This window comes from Canis lupus, chromosome 6 (assembly GCF_048164855.1).
Source record: "Canis lupus baileyi chromosome 6, mCanLup2.hap1, whole genome shotgun sequence".
NCBI lineage: Eukaryota > Metazoa > Chordata > Mammalia > Carnivora > Canidae > Canis > Canis lupus.
Window position 1 is genome coordinate 20193349 of NC_132843.1, and position 20274 is coordinate 20213622.

Genomic DNA, 20274 nt, shown 5'->3' on the forward strand with positions numbered 1-20274 from the left:
ATCAAAATCATAAGATTTGGAGACAAACATTCATTCACTTCACTATTCAATACTTTTTATTAAATGGCAGCTATAACTCAGAGCGTGCCCTAGGACCAGGTATTGTAACAGCTAAGAAGACCATCTAGTTGGGTGGTGCAGACGAAGCAACAATTTCACTGCAGTTGTCTGTGTGTGCAGGTGAGATGTGCGTTCAGAAGAGGAATACCTCACCCACTCTGGAGGTTTTGAGGAGAGAGTCCCAGAAAGAGACATACCCAGACTTAAACCTAAAGCAGCAGTATTCCAGCCCAGAAAACAATAAACCCTTTCTGTCCCAAACACTGTACTCCTGTGTCACAAGACCATCCAACTGCAGATGTCTACCTTGAAAGAAAACTGTTTACCCTCTAGTAGGCACAATAACATAATCTTCACTTCGTATTATAATATTATTGATCCACAAGAATACAACATGCTGCTCAATTTAGAAGGCATTTATTTAGTACCATTTAGAGATATCAAATGCTCGTGCATATCAACCCTTGGTTAAATACAGTACACTAGTGATGGCCAGCTGGTCAAACTATTATGGATTTTATTTTAAATAAAGAGAGAATGAAATTACTTATGATCATCACGATTTGTAGGGCATTTGTTTAGGAATGAATTATGGACTATTGGTAAGAGAAAAAGATCAGAGGGGTCTGAGCACTTAATAAATACTGCAGTAGTGATCTGATTTTCAGTCTGATTTAAGAACTGTAAAGACAGTCTGGGCTTTGCTCGAGATGCAGCGGAAGCTCATTTTGGATGATCAGTGAAGTGAGGGAGGTTGAACATTCTCAGTGCAGCAGTTAAGTGATCTCGGCAGTACCAGAGAGAACCAAAGAGATTTGTTCTAGTTAAAGAAGTGAATGTTTGGCACTCCTTCTGTGGCACTCAGGGGTACATTTTTCTTCTTTGCTAATGTGAACTAAAAAATAAATTCATCACATTTGCTGAGGTTTCTACACAAGATATAATTGAAAGGGGCCAGGCAAAATTTCGTAAGGGCATCTGTGATGCTTGGTGTTTGAGAGCTCCTGTGTATCCGTATGAATTGCTCCCTTGCCCAACCCCATATGTGAAGTGGGGAGCACGATCAAATCTTGTCCTATTTCTCTGAGATCTTACTCTGTCATCAGCTCTTCACTCTCTCTTGTGTATCTTCAATCTCTTCCACTCCAGTGAAGCTTCCTCAACATTTAGACATTCTCACATCTTTGAAAATTTTTAAGTGTAATGGGGTATCTCCCAGCCATGCTTCTCCTGGCTTCTCCTTTTTGCTCTTCTTCTATTCATAGACACAATTCTTGACAAATAATCTAAACTGCCTTACCTTGCATCGGCCCCCAGTCTGGCTTCTGGTCCCACATTCTGTTCCATATGCTCAGAGACAGTGGTCACCGATGGCTAAAACTGATGGGCCCTTCTTGATGTTTGTCATTGACCTCTTGCTGGCATCTGACTTGTGACCACTCTTTTCTTCATAAATATCCTTCTTTAGCTTCTGAAATGTCTTCCTCAGCTCAAGTTCTTTCTGAGATCACTATTTCCCCCATCTAATGTCCCTTAAATATTGCTGCCATTAATCTTCTATCAGTTTTTTTCACAGCCTCAAATAACTTCTTTCCCCTGGGGAATCCCAAATCTATACTATCAGCATAGGATCATCTCTTGAGTATCATGCTTGTAATGCCATCTACCTGTGCACCAGTTCCACCTGAATGTCACATAAGCACTTCAAAACCTATATGGATGAAACCAAAACTATCATCTTTCATTCCTGATTCTCTCTACTGCTTAAAATTGATCAGCTTGCCTTTGGGGACTATTTTTTGTCTATCATTGACCTTTCTGCAGGCATTTTTTTAAAAAACTTACCTATTCTACTTACTAAACTGTAAGTCATATAGGGAAAAGAGCTCTACCTTATTTGTTTTTGAATCCTCAGCAATGAGTAGTGCCATAATTATTTGGGAACTATAAATGAATGAGTGAAGTGAAGTAAGGCCCACTGCTCAGCTCTATTTTTTTTGCACTGAAAAGAAGCATATCAGATCAGAGTCCCAACACATGGTTGGAGGTGCTTTTTGGCATAACTGCTCGGTGAAGTATCTCTTTTATTTCTCCTGGCAGCTCTCGAAACACTGCCATGTGCCACAGTGTTCTCTTTCCCAAGCAGGTACAGAATGCAATCCCAGGAGAACATATAAGGAAAGAAAATTGCCCATAAGAGTACAGCTATGAGGAATGAGTACATTTACAAAGGAAACGCAGAGCCATGCTCCAGGGAGAAGTACTAGGTCTTTCTTCTATTTTGATATTTAACATCCAGCAGACTGAAAGTATTCAGTCTGTAGTAATGGAAAACAGCCTTGAAAAATGTGAGAAGATTTTATCATTAAACCTTACAAATCATAAAAATCTCAAAGGAAATAAATTTAGTTGGAGAGGTAAAATTGCTATAGGGTAACATCAGGACTTTCAGCCTTCAAAAGTACATATGTGTCAGTATCCAAGGACCCCTTGGAGTTTCTAGCCCACATTAAAATAAAGAATTATGCAGAAGATTCTATGAAAACATAGAGGAGGGGCACCTCACTTGGTCTAAAGGAGTCAAGAGAGTTCTGCATGAGGAAGTAAAACCTAAGAAGAGCTTTAAAAATTAACTTTCTAACTGGATATTTAAGCAGAAGGAAGCACTTGCACAAAGGCACAGTGGGGTAAATCTGACATCTCATTTGGGGAACTATGCCAAGTTTGGCAAGACTGAAATGGGAGTGAGTGTATGGGAGGTGAGAGATGGCTGTGGAGATGTAGCAAGGAACAAAGCATGAACCTCTTGTCTACTGTGTTTGTAGTTTTGACAATCATGGTAGATGGGGAGCCATGGAAGTATTTTAAGTAGATAAGTGGCATGACCAGTTTTATATTTTAGAAAAATTCTGGAGCCAACATATTGGCTCCAGTGATGAATTTGAGAGGAATATGCCTAGAGACAGTGTGACAAGCAGGAAAACCGCTGCAATAACCAGATGAGAACCCACATTAGAAGAAGTCAAAGGAACTGATTCAATAATAATGCAGGAAGTTGAATTCTTGAACCTAGTGCATTGTGGAGAAAAAGAAGGGGTTTCAGATAACTTCCAGGGATCTAGTTTCATTCAGTCATTCAAGATATATATCGAGTACTATGTCCCGGGCTCTGTCAATACAATAATAAACAAAACATAGCATTTCAGCTGAGATCTCAATGACAAAAAGTGCTAGCTGAGTAGAGTGGGCTAGGGGAATACTCTTTGAAGATGGACTAGCATGTGCAAAAGCCCAAAGGTAAGAAAGTATATCTTATTTATTGAGGAAGCTGCAAGAAAGACTGGGTACCATCATACTTCAAGAGAGGGACTATAGGAGGATAAGGAGGCTTATTGGTGATAAGCCTAAATTCGCACATGTTGAGATGGAGATATCCATGGGACATCCAAATGGAAAGACTGGGTCCTGGAGCCATCCTCATTGTCTGGGCTGGATAGAGAAATAAATCTTAAAGATAAGGCAGTAGATAAAGCTGTGAGGGTGGTAAGATTTCCCAGGTATAGGGCAGAGAATAAGAGAGAATACAAAGGATACAGTCCCAGGCAACACAACCATATTTAAGGGAGAGATGGAGGGAAAATGTCAAATGACACAGAATCAGGAGAAGAAAGAGGGATCAAGGGTAATCTAGAAATCAAGAGGGTTTTCAGGAAAGGGGATTCGACAGTCCTAGATGCAGCGGAGTGCTCTAGTAAAATAATGACAGAAAACCACCTATTGGACTTAGTGTTTATGAGATCATCAGTAACCTTTGTCAAGAGCACTTTCAGTGGAGTGGGAGCCATAGAAGCCAGGTTAGGAGTGGCTGATAGGTGAGCAATTGAAACGGTGAGTATAGATTACACTTTCAAGTAGCTTGATTGTGAAGAGCCAGAGAGATGGTAGCAACAAGATCACTGTATGGAACTGGGGGAAAAAAATCGGTCAAATTTTTGTACTGAAGGGAGAGGCATAAACACTTTTATCAGCTGAGGGGACCGAGCCAAGAGAGATGGAAGGTAAAGAGATGCACAATGACTCAGAGGAGACAAGGAGATATACGTTATGTGGAGGATTCAGCTTGAATTTCAACATAGCTGGTCCTCCAGAGTTGGAAAGGAGAGGCGAAGGGTGGATGAAAGAAGCAGATAAAAAGGTAGATGGAATCCTAAAGAGTTGAGGGAATAGTTTGATGATAAGGTCATTTTCTCAGGGAGGGAGGGGATGGGATGTGGAGGCAAAGGAGTGTCCTTATCCCTTTCCCCTCTCACCTTTCTAACTCCAGCCATCACCAGACTGGGTACCTTTGTTTGGTCAAGATTCCAAATGAGTCACTTAGTAATCTGGGAATGGTCAAATGTTAGCTTGCCTGGAACACTGCAAGTAAACATAAAAGAATCCCTGAGGCTTCCAGAAGCTTAGTTTTTTTGTTTTTGATAGGTAACATTTAATCCAAATAGAGAAATAAATATTTACATGGAAAAGGACAATGGGATTTTTTTTTCACTAGGTATTATAAATATTTGTATTTCATGCATGGTAATTATATTCCAAAACTATAGAAGTGATCACAATTACGTGCAAAACATCAAGGATTTGAGAGTATGACAATTGGTCTCCTCCAGAATGAAACAATGGTACAATTTTAATTTAAGTTATTATGGGTTTAAATATGTAATAGTTAATGGATAGTCTGTCAAGCACTCAATAAAATACCTTATAACTTGTATGAATCATAATACACGCTATTTTTAAATCTACTTTAAGTAATGATCTGAGGACAAATTGTTCAAAGAATTGAGTTTTACTTTTCATGTTTGTTTTCAAGGTGCCCGCATTTGTTGCCCCCAAATGAGCAATCTTTTGGTTGATCTCCAACTGCCTGGAAATTCAAATGGTTCTTCTGAAGACTTGACACTGCCTCTAGTATCACTTAATATTTTTATGAGCATCTTAACTACAAAACTGAGAGAATTAAGCAATGAATGACACCAGGATGACCAGACTGCTGACATCCCAGAAGAACAGATTAAAATTACAAGTGACCGAGACCAATTACAGAAACGATCTACCCAAATCACAGAGAAGTTCAAGAGAAACTTCAATTAAAGTCATACACTCTAACCTGCTTTATTGCACCTCCTCTTTGTGAAGGAGAATGATAATCATCACTTTTAGGACTTATTGCCTGTGTATTTATTTGTGGATGTTGCTCATAGTCAGAGTGGATAATAGCGCACTACTGTGGAAAGCATGATCAAATATTCTGGTCAAAAATTTGAAGGGCACTCATTTATAGCAAAGCAAATCAGTAGGAAGATGGTTAAAATAGGATTAAATTTAGGGTGACTGGGTGGCTCAGTTGGTCAAGCAGCTGACTCTTGATTTCAACTCAGGTTACCATCTCAGGGATTGAGCCTTGCGATGGGCTCCATGCTCAGTGAGGAGTGGGCTTGAGAATTCTGTCTCCTTCTTCCTCTGCCCTTTTTCCCCAGCATGCTCTCCCTCTCTCCCACTCTCTCAAATAAAAATAAATAACTAAACAAACAAACAAATAAATAAATAATAAATCTTTAAAAAATAGGATTAAATTCAGCAAAGAGTGATAGAAAAATAAGTAGTAGCTCAAACAAAATAGAGTTTATTTCTCATTCAAATAGAATCTCAAAGTGAGTTGCCTGGTACTGGAATGGCAACTCTGTGATGATCAGAAACCCAGACTCATGTCCTGCTGCTCCACCATCTTCAACACATACTTACCATTCCAGATGACCGCTCAACTTACACCACCAAGTCTGCATTCCAGCCAAAGAAAGAGAAAGGAACAGAATCACATGCCCTTCCTTTTACATTTTTTTGATGTGTTTGATTGATAAAATATATGTAACAAAATTTACCATTCTAACCATTTTATGTATACAGTTCAGTGGCATTAAGTATATTCACACTGTTCTGTAACCATCACCACCAGCCATTAACATAACTTTTTCGTGTTCCCAAACGTTTCTACCCATTCCTTAGCCAATGACTCTCCACTCTCCCTTCTCCCCTCAGCCCTTGGTAACCTCTATTCTACATTCTGTCTCTATTAATTGGACTACTTTAGGTAACTCGTGTAAGTGAAGTCACACAATATCTGTCCTTTGGTGACTGGCTTCTTTCACTTGGCATAATGTTTTCAAGGTTCATCCATGTTGTAGAATGTGTTAGAATTTCCTTCTCCTTTAAAGCTGAATAATATTCCATTTTTATGTACATGTCACAATTTGTTTATCCATTCATTTATCAAAGAACAGTTGGGTTGCTTCAATCTTTTGGTTACTATGAGTAATGCTGCTATAAACATGTGTAAAAAAATATGTTTTTGAGTCCCTGTTTTCAATTTCTTGGGCAATATATAATTATTACATATATCGTTATGTATGTTATATGTTATAGTATTATATATATTTGAGAATATACATATTATTATATAGTATCTAGAAGTAGAATTGGAATTGTTAGGTCATATGATAATTCTATATCTAATTTTTTGAAAAATTGGCACATTGTTTTTTCATGGTGGCTGTACCATTTTACATTCCCATCAGTGATGCACAAGATTTCTGATATTTTCACATCTTTGCTAACACTTGTTATTTTCTGTTTTCTTTATTTTTTAATAATAGCCATTCTAATAGGTATGTTCTGGTATGTTATTGTGGTCTTAAATTGCATTTCCCTAATGATCAGTGATGTTAAACATCTTTTCATGTGCTTATTGGCCATTTATGTATCTTCTTTGGGTAGATGTTTATTTTAGTCTTTTGCCTAGTTTTTTAAATCAGGTTGTTTATTTTCTGTTGTCATTAGTTTTTGGAAGTTCTTTATATATTCTGGATATGAATCACTCTTTTAAAAATTTCTTAAAAGATTTTATTTATTTGAGATAAAAAGAGAGTGAAAGAGAGAGCATGAGCAGTGGGGGCAGAGGGAGAGGGAGAAGCAGGCTCCCCACTGAGCAGGGAGCCTGATGCGGGGCTTGATCCCAGGACCCTAGGATCATGACCTGGGTTGAAGGCAGACACTTAACTGACTACACCATCCAGGTTCCCCAGTCACTCTCTTTTTTAAAATGTTACTTTCTGGAAATCATGTAAGATATTTCTGTTTATATTTCTAGGGCTATAACTAGCTTTAAGTAAGTCTGGTAAATATAGCTATTTCAGGAGGCCATGCACCTAGCTAAAAATCAGGGGTTTTATCATTCTGGAAGAAGACAAGAACAGATGTGGTGAGTGAGTAGTCTCTGCTGAAAAATTTACATTCAGGGTTTCCTTTTAACTAGGGGCTTTGTCTACAGAACTATTTGCTAAATAAGAGAATATTAGTTTCTTCCTTACAACCAATGTCTTAGACTGATTTCCTATAACTCTGGGATTATTATGTTTTCCTTCTGAATTTTGCCCTCTGTTTATCTTAAAATATATTATATTCTTAATATATATTATATATTATATTATTATATACTATGTTGTTATATTATATATTATGTACCAAATTATTATATTATATTATATACTATATTATTATAATTGTATTATATATTTATGTTTTATATATTGTATATACATACAAAAATACATCCTATACCATATGTTATATATGAATGTCTATATTTTTTACATTATTCTTTTTATATTTTAAAACATCGTATAAATAGACAAATAAGGTCACCTAGTATAGGTCTCTTCTGCATTAATAACCTATTTATTATTCCTCTCAAGTTAATATATAGCTGATATTACTCTAAGATTTAATTGATTTTTCTTTAATTCTATCTGAATCCCTAAATGTCCAGAACTTTTTAAAAAAATTGCATTGGGGTGTAATTGACATATAACATGTCAGTTTCAGGTATACAACATTTGATATTTTTATAATTGCAAAATCATCCCCAGAAGAAGTGTAGTTAACATCTGTCATGATACATAGTAACAAAACTCTTTTTTCTTGTGATGAGGACTTTTAAGATTTAATCTTTTAGCAAATGTCATATATGCAATATAGAACTTTTTCCCATTGTGTCAGAGTTCCAGAGAATTTAGACATGCAGTGTCCAAACTTTTTGCAAAAGTATTTTTTCTCATGACCTATTGCCTCCCTACCTTGCAATGACAAGGTATTCATGCAGCTTGGCCATTTGAGTAAAGAAGTAGCATGTTTACAAATAATACCACAAGATGCATATTTTGAACCATGAGTACTGGATCAGCATTCAGGAGAGTGAAAAAAAAAAAGCTTAAGAATTTATCAATAGTAATAACCATTATTATTATTGATAAAGATTTTTCAAAATTTAATGTATTTACTATCTTTAACCCATCAATGAAGGAGTAATGCTAAGGGATCAGGGATGCCACTGACAAGGAACCTATGTTTACTCTACTCTGACATGTTCAAGATATGTTTGGAAGGCCAGGTCTCTCCTGGGAAAGAGCTCAGCCCAAAGGAATAAGTTTGGTCTAGGGCAGTGTGGGCTTGTCTCCAAAGTAAATAGTGATTTTTTTTTTAAGCTTTTATTTGCCCATTCATGAAAGACACAGAGAGAGAGATAGAGACACAGGCAGAGGGAGAAGCAGGCTCGCAACAGGGACTCCGATGCAGAACTTGATCCCAGGACTCCAGGATCACAAAGGCAGATGCTCAACCACTGAGCCACCCAGGTGCCCCAGAAAGAGTGATTCTTATGAGAACTTCCTGTTTTATCCTGGACTAATGTCTGAACTCTGGGATGATAAAGTACTACTAACAAAATAAAAATAAAAAATAAAAATCTAAAGAGCCATTCACTAAAATAAGATGTTGGGTTAGAATGGCCTGACTGCCTACCTCTATCAGATCATGACCAGAGCCTTCTATTTGGGGTGACAGTTGGAACCAACTGAGGCAAAAAAGGGACCCAGGGCCAGAGCAGTAGGTAGGACCATCCCACATGTGTGGCAGAGAAATCTCAGGAAGGGAGGAAAATGTTGAGCATTACATACAAGTTGAGGGCTAGCTCATCAGGGATCTTATGACACCAAAAATGCCCAAAAGGAGAAGGGGAAACAGATGAGGCTTGGGTCCTAGAATGATAGGTGTGGGGTCCAGAGATGTACCCTGATATTAGTCTCACTGTGGCGCACAGGCATCTCAAGCAGTGTGGCCCAGGAGTCAGTGGCTCACAAGCAGGTGATCCCTCGGAAAGGGAGCTGGGGGAGAAGAGAGAAGAGACATGAGTCACTTGCATTTGAATAAAGATCCTTTAAAGACGAAGATATTAATCCTATTTATTTTCAAAATTCAAATGGTGTTTTACCATGTGAAAACAGGACTTCGCTGGAGGATTTCACTCCTTTCGCAAATCTGAGATGTCTGGCTAGAAAAGAACATGTGAACCGTGTTTCATTTTACTGACCACAGGTTTACGTCATTTATCGACGACAACAACAACAAAATATCTTGTAAAAAAATTAAACTAGCAGAAACATATAAGCTGTCTTAAAATAGAAAACCTGGTGGCAGAAGTACCCTCAATTTCTTTGGCACAATGAACTAGACGCAGCATCTGTACAGTCTGTTCATACACTCTTTTCATAGATGGCTTGTGAAACCAACACTCAGACTCACATGAGAGCCTCAGGGGAAGCCAGATTTCACACCTCCAGCCTTCAAAGTTCTAACATAAGGCAGAAAATCTGATGTCATGTCATCTGTAAGAGACTTCGTGTAGAGAGAGGAGATGCCGGTCCCGGAATGTCCAATGCCTGCCAACAGGCTCTGCCTGGTGACATGTGTGTTCGTGAAAGAAAGAATGCCCAGTCATGAAGGTGTTCAGCCCTTTCAACAATGTATCTAAAGATAATGATAAAGATGAAGGACAATCCCCCTGGCTCCGTAACTAAACAAAGAACTTGCCTCCCCAGAGACTCACCCTACTTCATAAACACTGTAAGGAGGCCACACTGTCTCGAGGAAGAGGACAATGAGAGTAGAGTCCCTGACACCATTATGCTGCCATATGTCAGGCACAGGGGGCCATAAAACTGAATGAGAGCAGTGTAAACCAGTGAGCAGAATCCCCTCCCGCCACTCCCATCCCCGATTTATGACCAACCTACTCCTCATTTTCAGCCAGTGAGCGCACTCATGTTCTTAATAAAATGCTTTGAAATCCTGACATAGGAAACACAAAATGTTATCGTTGTGAAAATCCATAAAGTTCTCAGTGCATCACTAGAGATGTCAGCTAAACCACACAAGAGAAAAAGTAACAGATTCCCCACCTTATTCGAAAATAAGCACATAAAAATATCTGGCCTCAGAAAAATGGCCTCTTTTGTAAACAGGTTTTCTGATCATAATGTAGACCTCACCTGTAGTTTACCTAAATGCAGCATGTTTCCCTCTGAGCGAATGCCTAAGCTCAGACAAGGTCAAGCACACTCCATCTCAGGAGGCATTAGCTCGTGACTCCTTTTTAACAGCAACACTTTGGAAGTGACTGATGTGCACACCCAGAGGTTCTTAATGGACCAGTTGCAATCACCACAATAGACGGCGTTTAAGGAGCTGTCTTTCATAGTTGCTGTGCAAATCATTTCTGTAAATGTGTGGGTTTATTGATTTGAATAAACCATCCCTTGATGTAAAGAAGGTAAGATCTGTGTTAGTCATCGAATATTTCAATACCAATGAAGCCACACTTTAGAAAATGTGTTCCCTTTCAGACCTATTACTTCTTGTTTTGTTTCTTTGGTTGGTTGGTTGGTTGGTTTTGTTTTAGCACTAAGTCCTTAAAACCTCTAACTGTACATTAATACCATTTAGATAAAAGGTCTCAACATTTATTTGTTTTCATCTTCATAGCCTCCACTACAACACTTGGTATAGGGACACCTGGGTGGTTCAGTTGGTTAAGCATCCGACTCTTGATTTCAGCTTAGGTCATGATCTCAGGGTCATGAAATCCAGCCCTGCGTGGGGTTCTGAGCTGAGTGTAGAGCCTGCTTAAGACTCTCTCTCAAAAAACAACAACAACAAACCAAACAAACAAACAAACAAACAAAAAACTCTCTCTCTCCCCCACCCTCTCTCTCAAATACAAAAACAAACAACAATGCTTGGTATATACCGGTGTGTTATATGAGGATTTATTGTGCTCCTGCATCCAACAGTTCATTATATATTCACTAACTAACCTATTAGTAATGGAAATTAAGAAGAACAAATAGAAACAATCTGTGTCAGTTTAAAAGCTCATTTCAAGCTGAAGTGAAATAGTGCAGTTTCCACTATGGTATGATAATTACAGGAAAATATTAAAGGGGGTTACTGGGTAGATTATCTTTGCTTTTTATTCCTTTACAGTGTCTTCACATACAACAGTCAATAAATAATTTCTGGATGGATTTTGTCACACACACACTCAGTCAAAATATAAATTCCAAATTCAAGGAAATTCTTTTCTAACTGTGAAAGACTGTGTATGTGGGGAAAACTCTTCATGTACCTCTGCCTTTTCAAGGGAAATCAGAGGCATTCAGTATGAAAGAAATGCCTTCTCATTTTACCTTTTTCACCCCCTCTCCTAATTATTGTAGTCTTTTTTTATTTTAATGGCTGCTCCTCTTCTTCTTTTCTTTGATTGCTCATCAGCAAAACTACCCATTTAATTAGGCATTTATATATATGTAATTTTTAAAAGATATTATGTATTCATCCTAGGTGGCACTTCATGGGGTGATCCTAGGTGGCTGGGCAGGAAAAGATCAGTGCTTAAAACTTGGGCAGTAATAGTAATAGGCTATTAAGCAATTCCGCATAATTATCATAGTGTTTATTACCTATTTGTTATTTTTACTTTACTATAATTTCATACAAATAATCTCTGAGATGTGCCAGTGCCAGAATAACCTTATTACTAGGAATATAGTCCTCATATGGGAATGTTGTCACTTTGAATCTAAATTTTATTCAGAAGCTTCTATGAAGTATGTGGTGAATTTTCTGATTACGTAAAGGCACATGATGAATCAGAAGTTTAAAGTTCTCAAAAAAAAGAAGTTTAGGGTTCTCTGAATATAATATGAAAGAGTTAACTTAGTGACAAATGGTTTCCTATAGCGAAGAGGGGTTGAGACCATTGTTGCTTATGAATTTTAGCTGCTAGTTAACCAACTAATTAATCAAAAAAGGAAAAGTATGACTACTTGCTCTCTATAGTCGGTTTAATGAGAAGTTCCCAATAACTTAAGTGTTACAAATGACATAATAAAACTGAATTGATTTATTTGCTTTTAAACATAATATGTCTTTCCCTGATGTACCAAATTTCATTTCTGTTTACATTTTTGGTCTAGGAATAGTCATTATACTTTATATTAAGTCTGTAAATTGAGTATCAAGCTATAGCATTAAAAGTGTAACTTACTGGGCAGCCCCGGTGGCTCAGCAGTTTAGCACCACCTTCAGCCCAAGGCCTGATCCTGGACACCTGAGATCGAGTCCCACGTCAGGCTCCCTGCATGGAGCCTGCTTCTCCCTCTGCCTCTGCCTCTGCCTCTGTCTCTGCCTCTCTCTCTCTCTCTCTCTGTCTGTCATGAATAAATAAATAAAATAAAATAAATAAGTGTAACTTATTTAGGTAACAGACAAGAAAAAAAAAACAGAAATCAGTTTTTATTATTTTTAAAAATCAACTAACAGCAAAAATTAAAATAATCATACACAGATATAAACACCTAGCTTGTAAATGCAATTCCTTGAATTGTTTTAAATTCATGTGCAATTTCTAACTTCTTCATAAATCAGAAAGAACATATGCAAATATATCCAGTTTGGCATTTGCGGGAGAAAATCCCTTAGATGCAGAATTTCACTGGCTGCTCAGATAGGAAAGTCATTTTGGTTTTGCTTAAAAATTAACACATCCTCTCTCTGACATTTAAGACCAGTAATTGGCTGCAAAGTGCTCAGTGCTTTTAGATGAACTGTGGTATATATCTACCAAATCTATCTATATATAGATATTTATCTATAAATATACATATCTATCCATCTATATATAGATATATCTATATATCTATATATAAATAATATACATATATGTGTGTATATAAATATAAATATATTTATATTTATATACACACAGAGAAAGAGAGAGAGAAGGAAGTTCTTTACTACATCATCCTGTTGCTGCATACCTCATGCAACCTTGTTATTATATTGTGTGTCATAATATACTATTGTAAATGACTGCCTTTTTTCTCTCTTAAAAACTTTCTAAGATGGTAAAATTTAAACCAACATCTCCAACTCCTAATAAAACTAGTCACTGGAGAGCAAAAGGAGTGAAGACCCATGGAAGATTTCTCGCACAGGTTTCACTATCTTTTCATTTTTGTAGATCATTATATCAAATGTTTATAGCAGCTATATGATATATCCAGCCAAATTTTAGTTACAAATTATAAATATGAAAAGAATAAAAAGGAAAGAGAAAGACTGAGAGGAAAACACAGGATCTTAAAATATATACACTACTATGCAAAATGTTTTCTATTTTTATTAATAATTAAATTCAGATTGTGGAACAGTTAGGGCAAACATCCAGATTAAAAAAGAAGCAAGAAGCAGGTAGTAATTGGGGAACATAGCATGTTGTGTTTTTTTTTTTCTCTTATCTTCAAATTTTACCTCTATTATTCATCTCCCAAACACTTAGAAAGGATATCAGGCGTTGGTATTCGACGTGTTGGCATACAATGAGCAACTGCAATCCATCATCAGAACTTTGTGCTTCTATCCCAGAAACATGCTCCAGCTAAAGAATATTCAGCTTTAGTTTGAATGTAGTCATATATCAAGTATTTACTGAGTACCATGTGTCAGTTTCTTAAATGTTCCACCTGCATATTACACTTACTGTGTTCCTTCTTACCCAAACACATGTAACAGTGCTACCCGGAATCTGTAACTATGAGAAACAGGTAATAGTGATCAATATTGGAAATTATTCCATTAACTCTCAGAGAGAGCTGACTACTTGTCAGAGTTGTAAGGATTTTTACTGGATACAAAAAAAAAAAAAAAAAAGAAGAAGAAGAATGACATAGCAATATTTGATTGCCTTATTTGTAATTCTCTCTGAGTCAGAAAAATTATTTGTACTGAAAATATCTTTCAGTCTATATTAATATTTGGGTTCAAGAATCTAAGGAAAATCATATGTTTGCTTACTTATTATTTATGTATATGAAAGGCTACTTTGAAACACTTCTGTTTAATGCATTGTGTTGACTACACATTTAGAAATAAACACAAAATCTGATTATTTGTAATGCCTATTTTTCAATTAAGAATGTTTTAAAAATTTGTAATTCAATGAGAGCTGAACTTAAGGACCATATTTTTAAATATATTTAGTGGAGCTATGATAATTCTTTTCCTCTACACTACTGCCTTTTAAATAGCAATCCTGATTGTCACAGCTTTTACTTTTCAACGAGGAAGTAAATTAATGAGAACCTCTTACTTTTTTCTGACCAGAGTATAATAGTTGAAGGAGTACTCTGGAGAACATAAAAATTACTGGGCTTATTCAAATTACAGTATTAGCTTTTAAAATATTAAATATTAATATTTAAATTATAAAACAAGATAGTTAATCTCTAGCCTTTTACCCTGGACAAAGCTATGTAGATATTTTCAAAGAATTTAGAGCTCTCAAAGAATACTATTGCCCATAGTTCTGAAAGCATGGCACAAGAAAACCATATAGGTCGTTCACTCACTTTACTTATGCTTTGAATATTAAAAATCTACCTAAACAATAGAGAAACATGTCACACTATCTTTAGGCAAAGAACACAATCACCCATTCAGCAAATAAAACAAGAAATTGTATAACTGCTGTTTGAAGTATGAATTATTATAATTTTGGGAAGGCATTATGGCAATATGTACCAAAGGTCCTAAAATATTTATATCCATTTTTAACTTGTACTTGCATTGCTATAAAACAATTTGAAATTTTCTAAAATCTTAATACATTAATATTAGGATTTTAATAATAGAATACCCTACTACTCATTAGAAACATGAAATTAAGGTCATGGTTGAGTAAACTATATTATGTGCATAGAGATAATATTACTAAGTCATTATAAGCATGTTTTTGAAATTTTCTTTAAAATTTTATTAATGTATAAAATTCATATAAAAATTCATAGAGCTTGGGGCACCTAGGTGGCTTAGTCGATTGACTGTCTGCCTTCAGCTTGGGGCATGATCTTCAGGGTCCTGGGATCAAGCCCCATGTCAGGCTCTCTGCTCAGTGGGGAACCTGCTTCTCCCTCTTCTTCTCCCTCTGTGTTTTTTCTCTGTCTCTCAAATAAATAAAATCTTTAAAATAAATTCATATCCTGGATGAACTTTTACAAAATAAACATATATATCCATGCTCTAATCAAAGAGAAAATTACTCTCACTCCAATGTGTAAAAAGTTTAAAAACCTAGGTTCTATTTGTCCTCAGAGCGACAGCATCAACATCACATGGGAATTTGCTAGATCCTGTAATTTGAAAATATTCAGATTCCCTCCTAGACCTACCCAACTAAAAGGCTCAGAGATAATAAAGCCCAGTAATCTGTGTTTTATCAAAGCCTGTAGGTGATTCTGAGGCACACTAAAATTTAAGAACTACTAATCTAGGGAATTTACTTTTTTTTTTTTTTTTTTTTGCATTTTACTTTAGAATGAGAAATGTGCTTATATGTATTACTTTAATGATGTAAAAATGGGCATAAAAATAATGTAAATAAATATGACAACTGATGATAGTGGTTATTGCTGGAGAGTAAAATTGGTGATTTTTATTTTTTTCTATATATATTTTGAATCATCCAGATTTCCTGAAAAGATTGTAAAACTTTGGGTATATTATTAAGCACATTTTGGTTTATTTTATTTTATTTTATTTTATTTTATTTTATTTTATTTCTTTTTTAAAAGATTTATTTATTTTAGAGAGAGAGAACACATGCAGGGTAGGAGCAGAGTGAGAGAAAGTTAGTTAAGAGCAGACTCTGCACTGATGTGGAGCCCAGTGGGGCCCCATGTGGGGCTCCACCTCAGGACCTCAAGATCATGACTTGAACCAAAACCAAGAGTCTGACACTTCACTGACTGTGCTACTCAGGCACTCCACATTTTATTTTTTTTTTAAGTATGTTATCATCAGCTAAAACAGAGCGGCTTCTTATGATGGCACTGAACAGTTAAGTTGCCTGAACTATCATTTTAATTTCCATTCTGCATAGCAACATCTACGTGTGGAGTACAAAACCTTACCCCACTATTCTTTAAATATTTGGAAGGATAAAGGTAGACCATTACCCACTGAACACACTGATGGCTGCACAGATGGAAATAAATACAGCCTTGCATGAACATAGGAGGTAATCTTGAAATTGGAAGGCAAGTTAAATCCTCAAAGATTTCAAATTTACTAAGCCTTTTTATTTTAGGGAACATGACCTTTTCTAAAAGAAGCTTTTTAATTCCATCTCTCCCTAAAAGGCTAAAATAAATAGTTCTTTAACATAGCAAAATGGATCTTCGACGAGGAGAGATTAAAAGAGCAATTCAAGAGCTGCAAAACATGGAACCTAACTCTGATGATAATGAAGGAGTTATAGCAGCTGCTGCCAGTGCCCAGCCCGGATCCATCAGTCCTTATCCCTTCAGAAAGAAGGATTTCTACACACCAGTATTTGGGTTCTCCATGCCTGATGGCTTTTCCAATAGGTTGCTCTGTTCTGAGGCACACGGATCAGCAGTACCAAGCAATTAACATTCTGAGGAGCAGTCCTCAATCAGTGACCAATGGTGTGAGAGTATAAATACCTCAACTTCCTTGGCCCTTGAGTGGGGTAATTCTGAAGTACACATCTCAACAATTCTCAGAGATTTCCTGTGGGATTAAGCATGTCTCACACTATGTTAACATGGATACCTCATGGGCTGCTTCCCTCTCTGTTTCACTTTTCCTGTTTCCTTGCTGGTGTTTCTTGTACTTTCCAAATAAAAGACTTGATCTTGAGTCCTTGTCTCAATGTCTACTTCTTGGGCAATTCATACAAGTAAATGTGTTAATCTGCTTAATAAAGTAGAAGATGGAGTAGGTATTATTTATAATTTACTAAAATGCATTTTATAAGCCTTAGGGATTACATCCATTGCCAAGACTGTAATTATCAACCTAAAGAAACCTTACTAACTAGCTCTTGCTTCTTAAAAATTTGAGCAGTCCTCCGTTTTCCTATGAAGATTTAAGCCATTATTAGTATTTGGGGGGATTGTAAAAAATTATTTAACAATAGATATGACACAATTGCTTTAATAGTGATTGTAATAGAAGACATTGTTATAGAAGTAGACTAACTCCTATTTGCCATACACTGATCATTTGGTGGCAGGTCTTAGGAGAGAGTCTGGAGCAATGGAGGGGTATTTGAGAGTCTCAGGCAAGTGGATATTTAACAACCAGTTTAGAAAAATTCCAGTATTTTAATAATCAGTAAAGCCCTATTAACATATTCAAAGAAAGATCTTGAATACCATATGTATGTCTTCTTTTTGTAATACAAACAATCTAGTTTCCAATGGGATGAACATAGTTAGCATATAAAATAACTGCCAAGAGGCACTCTTTCCTTGGGAATCAAATTTTCAAGGAAAACAAACATGAAGAATATGGATAATTTAAAAATATAACATAGAAATGCTTTCAATCCAGCAAAATGACTATCAACAAAGAATAAGTCCTCCTGGTGGTGTGAGTGCCACTCCTCAACATAAATGAATATAACATGCCTATTGAAATACAAAAGCCTTCTGATTGAAATGCCTCCTTATTTATACTCTGCTATAAACACACAAGGAATTCACCCTGTGTTGAGTACTGAATAAAAAGGTGAACAAAAATACCCAGTTGCTAAAAAGGTATTGTAATCTCCAAGTACCAGGAGGGAATTCAGAGGCTGGTAGTTGGTTAAGGCTGAAATATAACGTGAGTGGCCACTGTTGTCAAAATAATTTCCTACAAACTTGGGCAATTAACTAAAGTGTAAAAGATGACACTGCATGAAAAATATTGTTCCTACCACAGTTGTACAGAAAAGAAGAAAGAGGAAAAAAGAAAAAGGAAACTAGCAAGCAAACTCTGGCTTGAAAGATTCAGAATTTATAGTTTTCAACAATATTTTATGAGCCTCAAGAATACCTTCTTATCTAGAGAGAGAAAGAAAAATCAAATTGAAATGAACTCTTCCTGAACTCAAGCAAACAAATAATGAAGCAAATGATTTCTGTATTAGATCTCAACACAGCTATTTAAAGTAAAATATTTCTGCATCTGACAGAAGTATCATTTCTAAACAAGAGGTTCTTGTCCAGTCTCTGACCATACACCCTGAGAGTTTTCTGTTTCAGCTAAAAACATGGTACTATATAATAATCACAGCAGAGCACAATTAGCAACTTATCTTTTAGGCTTTAACTATAAACCATTCATTTAAACAATTTTTTCCCATTCAACCTCAGATATACAGTATTAGATGAATTATATCTCTGTGCTGTGACACTGACATCATTGATCCATACGTGCCTTGCTTTGATTAGTTACTCAATTAATGTTTTTTGAATAATATAACAAGCACCTATTAATTAACCACCTCAAAACAAAAGCTACCATACTAAGCATAACTAACACCTAATTACATGGTTCCTCCATCAGCACATCTTTCTTGGCTCTACTATGCAAGATAGTCATCATCCAAAACTCTGTGTTCATAATTTCCTGGTTTTCCTTTAAAAATTATTTGTTGTGTCTGCATTTGTTAGTTTATTTTAGTTCTTTTTGAAGTTATTAAAAGGATAGCGTGCTACATATAATCTTTTAGGACTCATTTTTTACTGTATTATATTGCTATGATTTTCTACGTTGTTGCTTGTTACTATAATCCATTCACTTTGATATGGTTGATAATATTCTGTTGTGTGAATATGCAGTTTATTTATCCATTCTTTCATTAATGGACATCTGAGTTGTTTTCAGTTTTTACTATTAGAAATGGTACTGAGGGGATGCCTGGGTGGCTCAGAGGTTGAGCATCTGTCTTCATCTCAGGGTATGATCCCAGTATCCCAGGATCAAGTCCCATACTGGGCTCCTTGTATGAAGCCTGCTTCTCCATCTACCTATGTCTCTGCTTCTCTCTCTGTGTCTCTCATGAATAAATAAGTAAAATCTTAAAAAAAAAAAAAAGAAATGGTACTGAGGATATTTTTGCACATGTTTCCTTTGCAAAATGCAGAATTCTCTCTTCAATGGAGATTTCTCCTAACATGGAATTTGCTGAGACATGGTAAAATGAGTGTTCAACTCAGAAGGTAATGCCCAAATTACATTCCCACCAACAATGTATAAGAAATCCCATGGAACTCTAGCCTCCTTGAAAAGTATCATTGTGTGGAAATACTGACTACTTTGGTTTCTTAGTGTGAAATACAAAATATGTGAGAATAAAATAGCCATACTAGTGAGATAGAAAAATTTCCATTTAAGATAAGCCACATTAATTTATGGACCACAAAATCATAATGTAAATATAATTACAATGTCTAAATTTTTTAGATTGTTCTCTGTCCATTTCATTTCATTTAGCCAAATAACTTATGAATATAAACTACATAAACTGTAAATTATCATACAAATGAAATAAACATTTAAAAAAACAAGATTTGTAAAAGTTCTCTATTTAGCAAGAGAAAATAGAGGAAAATATTAAGTGTGCAAGAAGAAATTCATAGTTTTAAAAGTACAAAAGAGTAGAAGTTTTCAGAGCCTAATTAGGAGGGTGAATGGTCTATGGCTCACAATTCACCAGGTAGCCTTCCCTAACTTGTTAGTAATGCTTTTGTAAAGAGAGAGTTTTTAAAAATACAGATAAAAATTACTGCTAAGGGATCCCTGGGTGGCGCAGCGGTTTGGCGCCTGCCTTTGGCCCAGGGCCAAGATCCTGGAGACCCGGGATCGAATCCCACGTCGGGCTCCCGGTGTATGGAGCCTGCTTCTCCCTCTGCCTGT

At 36.1% G+C, this 20274-nt stretch overlaps 1 long non-coding RNA gene across 1 annotated transcript in view; it reads right to left on the reverse strand.

Moving 5' to 3' along the window:
• Positions 1–5727: 5727 nt before the first annotated feature.
• The window catches only part of LOC140634666 (uncharacterized), a 174115-nt gene continuing 159568 nt past the window's right edge, over positions 5728–20274 (reverse strand). The window contains exons 6-7 of the long non-coding RNA XR_012032067.1: positions 9257–9332; positions 5728–5894 (exon numbers count right to left, since the gene is read on the reverse strand). This is a non-coding gene — a long non-coding RNA (uncharacterized lncRNA). The remainder of the gene's footprint in view (positions 5895–9256; positions 9333–20274) is intronic.